Source organism: Taudactylus pleione, unplaced genomic scaffold (genome assembly GCF_031769625.1).
Source record: "Taudactylus pleione unplaced genomic scaffold, aTauple2 ptg000135l, whole genome shotgun sequence".
Lineage (NCBI taxonomy): Eukaryota > Metazoa > Chordata > Amphibia > Anura > Myobatrachidae > Taudactylus > Taudactylus pleione.
This window is the reverse complement of record NW_028284537.1, coordinates 3,003,920-3,020,625: the sequence shown is the minus strand read 5'-3', so window position 1 is coordinate 3,020,625 and position 16,706 is coordinate 3,003,920.

Below are 16,706 nucleotides of genomic sequence, written 5' to 3'. Positions count from 1 at the left end.
TGAAAAGGGTGTGAAAACACCCTTTTTCACTTTATTTTAGTAAAAATAATGTTAATAAATAGAGCCCTGTCTCACATGGATAGTTCCTAGATGTGTTATTCCTTCCTATACTTCTCCTAATTCTGTGTCCTTGTACATATATTCCCTGTTCTATATTGTCCTGTCTCTCACCCTAATACACTGCACTCTGCTCTCCTTACCCACCTCCATCATACCCTGCTATGTAGGACTTACCTTCCTCCTTCCTGGCCAGTAACTGTAAACTGCAGCAACTGTAGGTAGAATGTTACAGGATGAAGCACTGTGATGTCACAGGATAGGTATATGATGTCACAGTAACCATAGCAATGCTGCTGAGTTATAGCTATCATACATATACTATACATCAATTATATCTGGATTTACATGAACTTTCAATTAAAAAAGAGAATAATGTAGAAAATGAACTATAAGGCAAAGTTGTACAGAGTGCCCCAATATATAAGTGAAGGGAAAATCTAAGTTATAGTAAAATCTAGATTATATCACCATTTATATTGTAGAAGCAAACAAGATTTATGGTACCTACTAGTTAAATCTCTGTATCTGACTTCATCTGGGCGACACTCCATTATACCTGGGGTTAGTGTGGGATAGAGATATCAGCACTTAGGGGCCTATTCATGATGTTAATTATCGGGGTCCAAACGGACCCAGATAATGAACATTCTAACTCGCCGCTGAGCTGTCCCCGCGAGCAGCATCACTGCTCCTTTCGTAATTGCTCCTACAGGGCCAATGTACACAAGAGCCCCGACGTCCGGCAGAAGGAGCCGGACAGGGGCGAAGGATTCCGAAAGTACCCCTCTTCGTGACCTGGGACTCCATAGGGAAGGAGCGGGTATCGGGAGCATTCATCCTTGTGAAGATGGCGAATGCTACCGCATTCAAGCTCCGAAAATAGAATATTTCCGGAGCTTGATGAATTGTGTCCCCATACTAGTGTATGGGGACAGCGGGCCATTCCGCCAGACGAATGTGATTTCTCCTGCTTTACCTTAATGAATGGCCCGATAATTAAATTTTTACAATTGCAGGTGAAAATTGCTTTTGTAAAAAGTAAGTGATGATGAATAGGCCCCTAAATGTGCTGACACTAAGCTTAGGGGCCTATTCTGCTCTGAAAATCAGCTGCCTCCCATCCCTATCATCGCTGACACTTTCACCTCAAACGACTAGCAGGGGCCCTGAAAAGGATACTCTTTACCTGGGCCCAAGCTTGTTGGTGGGGCCCGGGTCAGTTGTAGCAGCCTCTCTATGTGGGCTAAGCTGCGAGGGATCCAGGGAGCCTGCCCCTTGCTTGATATGCCCGCTGCTGCTACGCTGCTATACAGCATTCAGTGCAGTGCCGTAACAGGGTGGCAGTGCGCTGTGTGCTGGCTCGTAAACCCGTTAAGTCATTACTGCCCAGTTAGCTCCACGGGTTGCAGGATGCCTATCCGTAGCATCCCTGTGGTTCTTTAGCAGTGCTAGTAGTTGCAGCCTGCCACTCCAGGCACCCTGCAAGGTGCCATGGGGCAGCGATGGTATGCTCTGTGCAGCGGCATCACTCGCACACCCTTAGTTACAGGAGGCGGGGTATTGCACTGATCGCCTCCCCTTTCCTGGATCTGTCTCTGGCTGAGTTGCATGCAGCATAAGTTTTGTAAGGGGGTGTGGCCCCACCTCCCACAATTTGGCCACACCCCCAGCATCTGGGTCAGTCCCCACTCTTGACAGCCCCGATTACTACCGGTTAAAGTTTAGACTGCTGGATAGTGTGAGCATTGCGGGCTCTATTTTCTAACATTATTTTTACTAAAATAAAGTGAAAAAGGGTGTTTTCACACCCTTTTCACATTATTTTAGTTTCACCTGTAGTTACTATAGGGCAATTGGAGTAGAATTTGTAAAATTCTACTCCAACCCCTAGTATCACTTATTTTTAGTAAAGCAGATCGCATTTCCCATAATTGTAATGGGAAATGTGATCCGACCATAGTTACTAAAAATAAATTGTAAAAAAATACCGGGGGAAGCCCTGTGATAGGAAGCCCTGGTCTTCCCCAGTTACCGGGTTCCCACTCTGCTCTAATGGGGAGAGCAGAGCCGGGAGCCGGTACCAGTAATCAGCTGTGTGGTCTAAAGAGACCGCAAGCTGATTGTTGTAAAAAAAGAAAAAAAAAATGAAACTTTTTTTTTTTACTTACCTGAATGAAGGGACCGGTGATCCGGCCTCCGGTGATGGCTCCTCTCCGGTCAGCTGGTCTCCCACAGTGCACTGCTGCCCGGTCATCAGGTGATCGGGCCCCAGTGCAGTATGGGAGATCACCTGATCGGGAAGCCCGGAGAAGATCACCGGAGGCCAGGAGGATGCAGGTAAGTGTAATTAAGGGAGGGGGGGTCGCGGGGGTCCGCGATCGCGGGGGGCAGGGCTTAGCACCAGGGGGCGGGGCTTAGCGCCGGTGGGGGGGCAGCAGCGACGGTGGGTCGGCGCATGCGCGGGCTCTTAGTCGTGGATTGTAGTAAATAGAGCCCTGCATGAGCTGAGGGCCTCATTCAGCTTGGATTACAAGTCTGTGGAATCACGCACCCAGTCGATGTTTGCGTTCTGTGTATGCACCGCAGCACGCGCGTGCGAACCGGCCGCTGCGATCGTGAAAGCAAATGCAGCGATACTCAGAGCCATCGCAGAATGATTGACAGGAAGCACCGTTTGGTGGTGGAGAGGGGGGGTTGAGGGAACGCAGGTGTGCCTGTGCTTTTGAATGCCGTTCATTACAGGGGCGTGCATAATTAAGCCCCTGCGATGGCATATGCAGCCAGAGGTCTAGATGGCGACAGGAAGTTTAGCAGTATGTGAGTTAGGGTTAGCTCAACCACAACTGTGCGTATGGGTCCGATGTTACTGATGTTACCGATGTTTTCTCTGACTTGCGGATGTATGTAATGGGAAGTGGGCGGCTTTATGCAGTGGTGGGTGTCTTGGTGTAGTGCTGTGTTCGCATTCATTTGCATAGTTTCGCAGCGAACGGGTGTGTTCAATTGCAGACTTGCCATCCGTGCTGAATGAGGCCCTGAGGTCACACATGTGCACAGAGAGGGCCATTGGAGGCCCGTTCGGATCCCTAATTGCACTCTGGATCACCGGGAACTGATGCCATCTGAAGATGATGCCAGTCCCCTCAAGTAATCTCCAAAAACCACATTGAGACCCTAAACATTAATCGGCTCCTTACGTAATACATGCAGAACTAGTGTTTCTACATGTGTAATGAGCCCATAAGCATAGGCCAACCAGGGGGGTGGTCCGGGGTTGCATCGGACCACCCTTTAGCCTTGTTCCCAGTCCATCACTTTACTACTGTTTTGAATGGTCGCCTGGTCAGTAACGCAATGCTTTGAAGTTTGCCTGCGCAGCTGCGCCGGACCGAGAGGAGCAGTTACCAGGTTAATATTGCTGCTCCACACAGCTCTGCCGCCCCTGCGTGTTAGACGGACCAACAGGAATCAGCCCATGTATGAGCGCGACGTCATGACGCCAGGCTGTGCGCTCTCGCTTGCTCTGCATGGCTGTCTTGTGGAGGGCTCTGGAGGAGCTGTGCAGCAACGCCCGGAGGAGGACGCCGGCCAAAGACGAGTCACTCAGTGACTGTGACACTGACAGCTGCCACTGCCCCCCGCCAGACGTAGAAGAGGAGAGGATGTCAGAGTAAAGCAATTTGTATTGCTTTCCCCAGGTAAGGCAATTCTCCAGGCTGCAGCTTGCAGGGGAGAGGTGAGCTTGTGTGTATGTGTATATATATATATATATATAGTGGCGGCTCCAGAGGTGGTCCAAAATTCATATAGGGGAGTCACACCAAGTGTCAGTGATGTTTGGCAGCAGTTGGGGTGACAACTCTATTTGGATTGTGGACCACTCTGCAGCCCCACCCCTGGAGCCTCCACTCTGTATATGGATGTAGCTGGCGGTCTGGTTTCTTATAAGTACTACTGTGACATGTGTATAAGGGGCACTACTACTGTGGTATTATGTGTGTAAGGGGCATGACTACTGTGGCATTATGTGTATAAGGGGCACTACCACTGTGACATTATGTGTATAATGGGCACTACTACTGTGGCATTATGTGTGGCTACTGTGCTACTGTGTGGCGTAATTTGAACTGGGGGTACTAATGTGTTAATGTGCTGTCATGCCCATTCCTTGTGAGACCACACCCCTTTTTTGTGGTGGCACGCTGGCCCTTTATAGAATATGGGTGGAAGGGTGCAAATTTCTAGTTTGCAGGGGGTCGCTGAACACCCTAGCATTGGCCCTGTGTGTGTATATATATATTAGAGATGAGCGGTTCGGATTCTGTGGAATCCGAACCGCTCCGAACATTGGGGATCCGAGTCAACCCGAACCCTGTTCGGGTGTTCACCGCCTGACTCGGATCCCCGTTCGGGGCGAACGGCGGCCGTCTGATGTCGGATTCTCACTATCCGCTCTGCCCTACACAGACATAAACACACAGCCGCCAGCGGCAGCTGTGTGTTTGTTACAGCAGCCAATGAGAGTCACACAGACTCTCATTGGCTGCTGCACGGAGAGAGCTGGCTGGAGCTCACACATGAGCTCCGTCTTCCGGCTCCCTCCTCAGCGTGTGACAGCAGAGCGGACGGCGCGGGAGCGGGGATACAGGTAAGGTTTTTTTTTTTTTTTACTTGTGTAAGGCCCGGGGGCACTACTGGGGGGGGTCTGCTACTGGGGGGGTCTGCTACTGGGGGTTAAGGGGGGGCCATACTACTAGGGGGGGCCTGCTACTGGGGGGGCTATACTACTGGGGGGGGCTGCTACTGGGGGGGCCATACTACTGAGGGGCCTGCTACTGGGGGGGGCATACTACTGGGGGGGGCCATACTACTGGGGGGGGCCTACTACTGGGGGGGCCTGCTACTGGGGAAGCCTACTACTGGGGGGGGGGCTGCTACTGGGGGGGCCTACTACTGGGGGGCCTACTACTGGGGGGGCCATACTACTGGGGGGGAATACTACTGGGGGGGGCTACTACTGGGGCAGCCAACTACAGGGTGGGCCTGCTACTGGGGCAGCCTACTACTGAGGGGGCATACTACTTGGGGGGCTGCTACTGGGGGGCATACTACTGGGGGCATGCTAATGGGGGGCATACTACTGGGGGGGCCTGCTAATGGGGGGCATTCTACTAGGGGCACTGCATAGGGGACCCTACTACTAAGGGGACTGCATAGGGGGCACCACTACTGTGGGCATTGTGTAAAAGGGGCACTACTGTGTGTCGTAACATAAATAAGAGACACTGCTTTATGGTGTAATGTGAATCAGGCCCTATGTGCGGTGTAATGTGAATAAGATTGTGCACTGTGACTCCTTGGGCCGTACCACACTATGTAAACAAGTACTGTGACTCTGCTGGCCGTACCCCACTGGGTGGGTGCCTACTTTTCATTTCTGCCACTGCTGTGTGGCAATGTGTCATAGATGTGCTTTATACTGTGGTGTCTGTGTCGTTGTGCCGCTGCTTTTGTCGCTTAGTAACCAGTCAGCTCACTGCAACCTTTGGCCAATAATGTTGAAAACAATATTATAAGCTGTGATATGGTCTAAATTGACTGGAAATTAATGTTATTGTTGTTAATAATACTCTAGGAAGAAAAAAAAGACCAATTTGTGTGATTTTAGCTTTTTTTGTAAATTTTTGTAAAAAAATCCAAATCCAAAGCCAGTCACCGCAGTTTGGCAAATCCAAATCCAAAGCCGGACGACGAATTAGAACCAAATCCAAATCCAGGAAAAAATGGTCCGGCGCACATCCCTAGTAAGTGGTCAATGCCAGTGTTTCCTAGGCAGCAGCATGTGGACCTAAAAAGGCAATCGGTTCCTAATAAAATGGTATCTCCGGTTACTTTTTGCCCAACTTTTTACAGTCGCCATCTTATTTTATCTTTTATTTTACAATGAGTCTTTTATTTAAAGTTAATTATGTTTATCCTACTTTTGATAGATTATATTGTGAAATGTTGCTATAATCTATTCTGTACAACATACAGTATATTTTACTGTGAAACATACTCCTCACTTATCTTCAATGCTCTTTTGTAAGTAGTAATCTTTCTTTTGAATGGAGGTACAAAGGGGCTAAGCCTGTTGCATCACAGGATGTGGAGCATTGACAATAGGCGACTAGATAATTACCAGGAATACGCCATTTCAAGGACTTCCATGGAACACTATTGTCGGCGACCATACACTTTAACCTTCAGTCTGACTCTGAGGTCTATTTTCTTGTATTTGATGTCAATTTCACATGTTCTTAAATGTAATTACGTATGTCAAGATTTCCATGTAGAAACGTTTACTCCCATGTTGGTGAAAAGTTTAAAAGGGCAATAAAGCTGTGTACAGGGAGAATGTAAAGTTCATTAAGGGCCTGATTCATTACGGATCGCTATTGCGCTCGCAGCTGCAATTACACATTCAGTTCTGCTGCGAAAATATGCTAATGACTGCAACTGCTCAGCCAGCATAGAGACGCCCACTGCTGCTTTCTCACATCCGTAAGACCTTGCTGTCGGTAACATCAGTCCCTCACGTAGAATTACAGCAGGTCTGAGCTGTACTCAAGCTGCAAATGCCGTCGCAGTGGCTAATTTATGCATGCCAAGGAAACGGCATTCAGACAGGCATGCCTGCGTTTCTCTAACCACACCCCCGTCACCACCCCCAAATGCTGACGTCCTGTCACTCACTCTGTGATGGCTTTGTATCTGCATACGTGATTGCAGTGCGATCGCAATACTGACCTGCGCACGCACACTACGTTACATACACGGTACGCACCATCGGCCGATCTGAATATGCTGTTGCAATTGCGATCCGTGATGAATCAGGGCCTAAGTCATGAATATAGGCCTTTGCTTGGACAAACAAAACTAATTCCATTTTGGCTATGCCCGTATCTTACTCGCATTAACTTTCCTTTGTTTAACGGTGGCAGTACTAATACATGCTTCTTGATTCAGAATTAAATCAAAGGGAAGTTCCAGATCTGTCGCCCACACATTGGACGATTTTTGGCACGATTTGCACAAAAACAACGCGTCGGAAGATACATCATTTAAAAAACATGCAAATCGTGCAGCTTCCAGGAACCATAACGATTCGATGTGCGGTCCTGCGGGTTGATTGTCGTATCTCCAGATCTTGCCTACTGCAGGTAAGATCTGGCTATCTCCTTGACTGGAAGTCATTAAGGAGGCACGATAGGTCGTTAGTCACATTGCACAGTTTAGCAAGATATCGTCTGTCCAGGAGTGCGGTGAGTTGCCCGGGGAGTTCAAGGGAAATCATTGACTTCGTTGTATCTTTTGCGAGTCATCCAGTGTGTGGGGACCTTTAGGTCTCTACCAGCTGTCAGGAAGGGATGTAGTTATGAGATGCTGCTGGTCTAAATTCCAACGGGGAAAGCCCGACAAGGGACTTAAGATAGGCGTCGAAATACCGACGCCTATCTTAATTCCAACGCCGGAATTCAGAAGGACGCCAGCCCGAAAGAGGTAAGTCTAAGTCCGGGGTGCACTTAGCTGTTAACTGTTGGAGTGAGGGTTAGGTAGCATAGTGGGTTAGCGTTAGGTTTTAGGGGGGAGGTTAGGGTTAGGCACCCCTAGGGGGAGGGTTAGGTACCACTGGGAGGGGGTTAGGGTTAGGCACTAAGGGGGAGATTTAGGTTTAGGCACTATTGGGGGGGGTTATGGTGACTGATGGGGAGGGTTAGGGTTAGGCTACAAGAAGAGAGGGTTAGGGGGAGAAGGGGGAAGGGTATACCAACCATCGGGATGGCGCTGACGGTATTTTGACAGTAGGCATCCTGACAGCCGGCATTACATACCCATTCCATCAGGACTGATATATTTAGTTTAACATGGATGTAATAGGGTTGACTTGTCTGCACACCCCTTAGGCAGCCCAAATCCCTGCCTAAATCATCCGGTATTACCCCAGAATTGCTCTAATGGCAATAAAAATGAGTGTTGATCAGTGTTATAGATAAAGAAGGTGCTAATGCACTGTATATATATGGTTCAATAAATAAGGTAACAAAACCTATAATTGCGTAAATTTATTCAGCTTGTACTTATACGTATTGGTACAAGTTATTTTTTCACAAAGTCCCTATACTTGTCTAAAGATTTGTTAGAACGGTACACCAAGGCATCTATCCTGGCATAGAAGAAATCAGGGTCAAGCGCCTGAAGCCAGGACTTGACGGTTTGCTGATCTTCACCATAGGTTGCGAATCACCTTCCACCCAGCTGCTTCTTCAATGGTCCACAGAGATGGAAATCACTCAGTGTCAGATCAGGACTGTAGGGGGGATGGTCCAATACCCAGGGTGCCACGCACAGCACACCCTGCACCCATAATATACTTACCTTTCCAGAGTACCACGTCAGCGCAGGGGTCCGGTGCTGTAAAAAATGTCTGGAAAATGGCCGCAGCAGACATTTTCCCGTCGTTTGCGCATGTGCAGTACTGGGAAAATGGCCGCCATGGCCATTTTCCCGGTGACCTGTGTATGTGCTATAGACTCTGGGCACACTCTAGTGCCCAGAGTCTATAACTCTGGCGCTGGCCACGCACAGCTCAGAGTGCTGCCGGCTGCCGAACGGAGAGGAAGGGGCCTGTGACGGAGACAGCACACAGGCCGCCTCCTCACTTTAAACGCCTGTGCCAGTACCTTCTAATGATAGTGCCGTAACAAATCACATGTGCAGTTAGCTGTGTGTGGCCTGGCATTATTGTGCAGCAATATGGTGCCTGTTCGCAGCAACCCATGTAGTTTTTGACGAATTGCCCTGCGCAACCGGCTCATTGTGTCACAATAACGGACAGCATTCACAGTGTCTCCCTTAGGGGTTTATTCATCATCGGGGGCCAGACAATGATTAAGTATCCACCTCGTCACAGGGGATACTTTTCACCGGAGCAATTATTGCTCCAGTGTGGGGACAGCTGCTCTGAAAGCAGCTGTCCCTGCCAATAGTAACACTGCTACAGAAGTTGAAGAGTTACTTACCTCCCTTGTGGCTGGCTTCTGCATGCATGCCCAAAGCCGCTGGGGAGGCAATAAGGAGATGGCAGCAGAGGGATTCGCTCAGATCCCTCTTTGCATCCCCGGAACTCCTTCCCATAAGAAGGAGTGGGGCTCCAACAACAAGTGCCATCTGCATTTGTTCTTGCAGGCAAACTCCGAAAACTTCAAGTTTACGGAGTTTGTTGAATATCAGGTGATCCTTTTAGGCCCCTGATGATGAATGGCCCATTACCTAAAATATACGGAAACTAGAGTTTCCTCATGCGTAATGGGTCATTTAGTGACCTTCTTTGCTTATGGAGTTGTTATGAATTTCTTTGAAGGTGGGGTCGATGCGTGTTTCCATGTCATGGATTCTTGCTTCATGTCTGGTGTCACATGATGCACCTATGTTTCACCGCCTGTAACACTATGCTGCGGGAACTGCACCTCCTCCTCATGGTACCACGTTGAGTGTATGAAAGACAATCCCATCCAATTGGTTTGTGAACTTCTGCAAGTTACTTCGGTACCTAGTGTGAACACTTTTCCTGTACCCCAGATGCTTAGGAACGATGTTGTGCACAGTACCCACTGAGATGTTCAGTTTGTCAGCAATATCACTAACTTGAATGCATCTGTCCTCCTGATTCAATGCGGCATTTGCGATGGGCGTGCTTGGCCGGCCAAATCGCTGCACATCTTGCCCTGACGTTATCAAAGGCAGTGCACCAAACCCAAACTTGTTTCCGTAACATGACGTTATCATCGTACCCCTCGATAAGTTGGCAATGAATTTCAGCTGCTGATGTGCCCTTTAGACACAGAAATCTGACCACACTACGCACCTCGATGTTTGACCATGTTTCCAGCTTTCCGCCAGCCCCGCCATCCAACAACTGATTTTGGGACAGTATGACTGATGTGAGGCACAGTCTAATGGCCGTGAGGGGAAGCAGTAGTCTACCCGAAAATTAGAATGAAATATAGAACATTACACATGTGAGAGGACTTGTTACCTTACTTATTGAACCACCCTCGTATATAAAGGCATTGGTCCACTGCACTCACCACCGCTAGACATGGTCATAAATAATGTTGACATGCAGCATGTCAACACTGGTGAAATGTTGACATGATTAGAATGTCAACAAAACATCCCTGGTGGTGTAGTTGTGACTTACTTGGAACGCCAGGTCCGGCACCTCCAGTGGTGTCTTCGGCGTCTGGCAGTGACATCCTAAAATGCTGCATGGCTTCTGGCGGTAAGTATGGCTAATCCTAAACTCACCTCCAGTTGCCTAAGCACACTCCCCCTAGTGCCTAACACTAACACTCCCATAGCTTAACACTCCCCTCCTGTAGCCCAACCTTAACCCTCCCCTCCCGTAGCCTAACCCTAACATTCACCTACCGTAGCCTAACCCTAACACTCCCATCCCATAGTCCAACCCTAACCCAGGTATGAACATCACAACGCTGGGGGTTACATTAGTTACCAGGGGAAAATTAAATAAACTTCTAATGACTAAGGGGTTGATGTCTCAAGCAGTGAAAAAACTGGAGAAGTGGACCTGTGTAGAAGTTATCGATAGCAACCAATAAGCTTCTATCTATCATTTTATTCAATGTACTTGATAAATGCTACCTCAAAGCTGATTGGTTGCTATGAGTAACTTTGCACTGGTCCACTTCTCCACTCTTTTCACAGCTTGATACCTCAACCCCTGGATTTTCGCTGATGACATCCATAACAAGGGACCTGAGCCTGATGTATGAACTGTTCCATAGGTCTTACCTGCTTCACCATGTTCTGTGTTCTAATAACCCAAATGTACCCATTACTATATCTTAACCTGGCTCTGCATCCAGTCTGTTTGGACTAACAAGGTTCCAAGTTGGGTCAAACCCAGGACAGACCCCTTTCACAACGTTGCGCCAACTGGGTTTTTAGTGGGTCGATACCGTTCACACTGCACCCGTGTGCAGTGGAACTCTTCTGCCGATGCTTGAAGATGGCATCATCTCGTCCCCTCGGGAAATCCGGATCTCCCCATGCTGTAAACTGCAGGGTTGCATGGTTCGTTCCCGTGTTCAACTCTGCTCGCTACCTGGGTTGGACAGCCCGGTCACTCGACCTGGGAATCCAACCCTGGCCTCTTTTACACTGAGCTGCGACCTACCTGGGTTGACACGGCATTAACCCAGGTCAAAGCGGTGGTGTATAAGAGGTATTACTGATTCTGTTGTCTGTGACCCTTGTTGTTATGCTATGTCTGTATGCTTTACCTGCTATGGAAAGTATTGTCTATATTGTCTCAATCTGTTCAATGCGGGGGCAGAACTATGGTAGGCAATGGAGGCACCTCCCCCCAGGCTCCAGCACTGAAGGGGCACCTCCTCCATTGCCTACAATATATTGACCGCACCTAGGGCTGTAACTATGTATCCGGATTGTACCGTCACGGGCGCCCAATACACGGCACCTCTTCCTGGCACCTGAGAAGCCATCATGCACTTGTGGAGAGCTCCATGTCAGACCATTAGCTGCCACTTCCGTCTATCTATAGCCTGTCCCTACTCGTTGGTGTTGCTACTCCTCAGCAGCTTCTTATGTCAGTGTGACACATCCGACGCCCACCTCACCCACAACTGTCTGTCTCTCTCCTCCATGATATGCCTATATTCTGTGTGCAACTGCGGGTGTATCTGCTTGCAAAATGCTACATTACAGTGTCAGAGGCTGTGCCTGGGGGACACCAAATTATAACTTACTTACGGGCATCTGGGATGAATTTACGCCACTGATTCAATGGGTCTATAGCTTGTTGACAAGCTTGTGGTATAATATTTGGCCTATAAAATTCTGACCAACATGAACATTTTTTTGGCTTGCCTTTTTTTAAATCTAAAGTTGGGTACACACCTAAAGATTTTCTGTCCAACTATCCAACTAGTTGATTGGTTGGAATGAAAATCTGGTAACGTATGGGAGTAAATGATGATCAGCAATTTGCTCCTAAATGAAAGAAAACAGATGAAAATGGTCGTTCAGACAAGTTTGTTAAATGTTTGATCTAAACAATTTGTTCAAACAACAGTTTTTGTCCATTTTCCAGCATTCGGGAGCAAATTGCTGATTGTCATTTGCTTTCATACCAACCAATAAACTAGTTGGATGGTTGGGCAGAAAATCTTTAGGTGTGTACGCAGACTTAGAAAAGAAAAAGTAAAAAAAAAAAAGTAAGAATGGAGTTAAGACCTAGACAGACAGCCAAATGATTAGATTAAACCCATTAGTTTTCTGTACCAGAACCACTAAGCCCCTAATCTCACATTTTAGAAGTTTTAAATGTTGCATAAATGTAGCCACAGCGTCTGAAACGTGTCCTGTTCCTCTGAACATTTCCTGCTCCTGTAGAGTTTGGTCTTAACGTGATGACACCTGCGGAGTTAATGAGAGCCAATTAATTTTCCAAGATTAAGGTACTGAACCTCAGCGGATCCTGTTTCTGCGATGGCTTCTCATACCCTCATCCTTACTTTGCCATGTGCATCCATTAGTTTTTGTGGATCAATTATTCAATTCCCTTTAAGCATTCAGGTAATGGCTCAGCTGCTGAGTTGTGAAATTAAAGTAGGGTCTCAACGAACATAGAAGTATGGGAACTAAACCATCGCAGGAGAGAAACACATATGCTCCCCAGCTCTGGAAATGCCGAGGCGGTGGCATTTAAACATAATAAATGAAATCTGTAGCAAAATATCTTTTCAACCAGGGATATGCTCAGTATGTAAAACTCACTTTCCAAAGACTGATACATTACAGTCTGCAGTCTTGCTGTGCGGTTTATTGAACACCTTGATTTAATATTTAATAGTAAGTCTGAAGTACTGCAAAAGTCACAGCGAAAAATCCCAATTGGGCAAAATAACAATGTAACAGTTAATGAAACCTCGGATCCTATTTTTTGGGGGGCTTTTCTTTTTAAGACTTAGATTTTTTTTTCTCTACTGAACGTTACATAAACTTGGCCTCAATTTCACTCAAAGTCATGAGATTTCCCAATCGGATCAATACAATCACCCGCCAGTGTGCTGCAACAGTATAATTGATAGTTTTAGCCAGAGAAATGGCTCATTACAAGCCATTACAAGGAGATACTGCCCCCTGCGCTGTAACACAATAGCTGGGGGAACGTGATCTTTACTGCAAATAAATATTGAGGTGCAATCGGGGATTGTTTTCCTACGCTTAAGCTGGACACCATTAAAGAGGCTGTTATTTCCTCTCACAGGCTGAATTCCCATTATTCCAGATGAGCAGAGGCAAAATGATGGATAGTTCACGGAGGCGCTGGCAGTGATCCAGCGGGATTGCTGGCTGATATTTCTGTCATGTATTCATTTATGGTGCTTGTGCAGAAGCTCTTTGGATGGGATTCTGCTTATGTTTTCTAAGGGCTGCAGGATCCTTTTGTGGACATATGGAGTCTGTATTGTCAAGTGTTCCATTTATAGAACACTAACAAACAGACTGTTCAAGCTTCAAGTATTGTGACGGTTAAGAGGCCTATAGCCTTTACACCATGTGGGTAAGAGCTGTGTAAAGCCTGACATAGCACTGGCTGATCCAGGCGTTCAGACCAAAACAATTTATGAATATTCATTAAGTTATTTATACCGTGCTTCACAGAGACTTGTGGTCTTTCATATCAGCCCCTGCCCCAGTGAAGCTTATAAATAATCAATGCGCCTGATTCTGAGTTGTATGCAAACCTGATGGTTTGTACTGAGCATGTGCAGATCTCCTTCTGTGAGCTCCCTCTCAGTGCCCGGACGATTGACCGGCTGTGGCCATTTGGGGGCAGCATCAGGCAGTGGCCCAGAAAACAGGGGCGTGTCTGCCCCATTTTTTGGGCGTGCTGAAGCCAGTGGATGCATCCTTTTACGTAGCTTCAACTGCATGAAAACACCGGCCGTCCTCAGTAAGCTGGAGGTTACTCAGATGATCGATGGTCACGCTGGGAGATTTGATGATGTGTCTTCGGACGCAGTAGCAAATCACAGATGCCGGCAGGAGGTGTCTATTCACACAAGATGCCTCCTGCGACATTAGCATGTTATTGCACGGAAGCTGTGTGCAAGTCGCCGCTGCTGTACAATAGCGCGCAGCTCTGAGTTAATTTATTTTGTCTGAAGCCTATTGACCTACCATCGTGTTTTTCGATTGTGGGAGTAAATCGGAGCGCCCGGAAGATTCCCACGCAAACACGGAGAGAACATACAAACTTTGCACAGATAGGACCTTTGGCGGCAATCAAAACCAAGACCTCAGTGCTGTGAGGAAGCAATGCTAACCATTGCCCTGACCGTGCAGCAACATCCAGCTGCTTGGTTATGGGATCAAGCAGTTGGACCACATGTGATTTTGTAAGTGCTCTCAGTTGATGAGTGCTCACTGTGGCAGCCAGACGTTATATGCCAAGTGGGTCTACAAACAGACCCAAAAGATTGTTGGATTGCGCTTCAGAGTGAAGCTTAATAAAATTTACTACAATATAATAACCACTTGACTTTGAAACAAAATATTTAGACAAGGCTTCTCTTAGTAAAATATAACAAATTTAATATACATAATCAAACTTAACAATTTTGACACACATGAGATATAACAAATCTACCACATAGTAAAACATACGTGTATAAAATAGTGTCCCTTGGACTTAAATCGTTCCTTGTACAAAACAATGTAAAATATGAAACCAGGTAATTTGAGTATAAATCCTCACTAATGAAATGCAATTAGTCACATATTTCATGTGTGTCAAAATTGTTAATTTTGATTATGTATATTAAATTTGTTATATTTTACTAAGAGAAGCCTTGTCTAAATTTTTTGTTTCAAAGTCAAGTGGTTATTACTGTATATTGTAGTCAATTTTATTAAGCTTCACTCTGAAGTGCAATCCAACAATCTTTTGGGTCTATTTGGTTTTGAGAATTAACTAGCCAGCTGGTACTGGCTGATTGGATTAGCAGCTGTGAGTGGGAAAACTAAATTATTTATTTATTTACACTAGTGCAAGGATTTCAGCAGTCGGGAAACCGTCAAACTGTAACATAAATTGGTCTACAAACATGCTTGAAAACAACTATGAGCCGCAAAGTGATGCCATATATAAAAGCACATGGCTGTAGGACGGGAGCCTTTATACAGGTCACAGAAAACTGAAATTAAATGTGTCTTCTTCAGGGCCAGACAGACTTGGCAGGGAACTGGTGATATCCCCTGCAGGCCTCGCACCACCTGTGTGCTTCACCCTTGCCCGTATGGAGGTGGGCCCTACAGCAGGGGCTGTGCCTTGAGGCACACAGCTCCCTGCAAGCTCTAGAGTTGCGGTTTTACACAAATGATGGCAAGATACTGGGAAGCCAGCAGCCAGTGAAGAAAGAGAAGCCAGGCCATAAGTGAGGTAGGTAAAGGCTGACAATTATAAGGAGACCTGGGAAAAATCACTGCGGCAGATAAATATATATAATAATGTATATCGTATATTTATCTGCAACAATGAATCTTCTTTTCTCAGCTCCTCTTGGATGGCAGCCATATCAGTACAATAAGTATGTACTCTCACCATCCATGCTGCCAGACACCCCACCTGCCACACTCACCATCCATGCTGCCAGACACCCCACCTGCCACACTCACCATCCATGCTGCCAGACACCCCACCTGCCACACTCCCCACCATGCTGCCGGACACCCCACCTACCACACTCACCATCCATGCTGCCAGACACCCCACCTGCCACACTCCCCACCATGCTGCCAGACACCCCACCTGCCACACTCCCCATCCATGCTGCCAGACACCCCACCTGCCACACTCCCCACCATGCTGCCAGACACCCCACCTGCCACACTCCCCACCATGCTGCCAGACACCCCACCTGCCACACTCCCCACCATGCTGCCAGACACCCCACCTGCCACACTCGCCACCATGCTGCCAGACACCCCACCTGCCACACTCACCACCATGCTGCCAGACACCCCACCTGCCACACTCACCACCATGCTGCCAGACATGGACACCCAATCTGTCACACTCCCCCCAATGCTGTCAAGACACCCCATCTGCCATATTTGTCTTTCCAGTGGTCAGACACTGGTCCCCACCTATCACATTCGTCCTCCCTACTGCAAGATACCCCACTTGTCACACTCACCTTTCCTGCTGCAATACATTCCACATGCATTCCCTGCTGCCAAACAATCTACATTCCACACTCCCCACCCTGCTGTCTGACACTCCACATGTAACACCCTTCTCGCTGCTGCCAAACACCCCACCTGTTGTATTTGCAATCCCTGCTGCCAGACAGCCCACCGGTAATATTTGCACTCCCTGCTGCCAGACACTCCAACTGTCGTATTTGCCCTCCCTGCTGCCAGACATCCCACCTATAGTATTTGCCCTACCTGCTGCCAGACACCCCACCTGTCGTATTTGCCCTCCCTGCTGCCAGTCATCCCACCTATAGTATTTGCCCTACCTGCTGCCAGACACCCCACCTGTCACA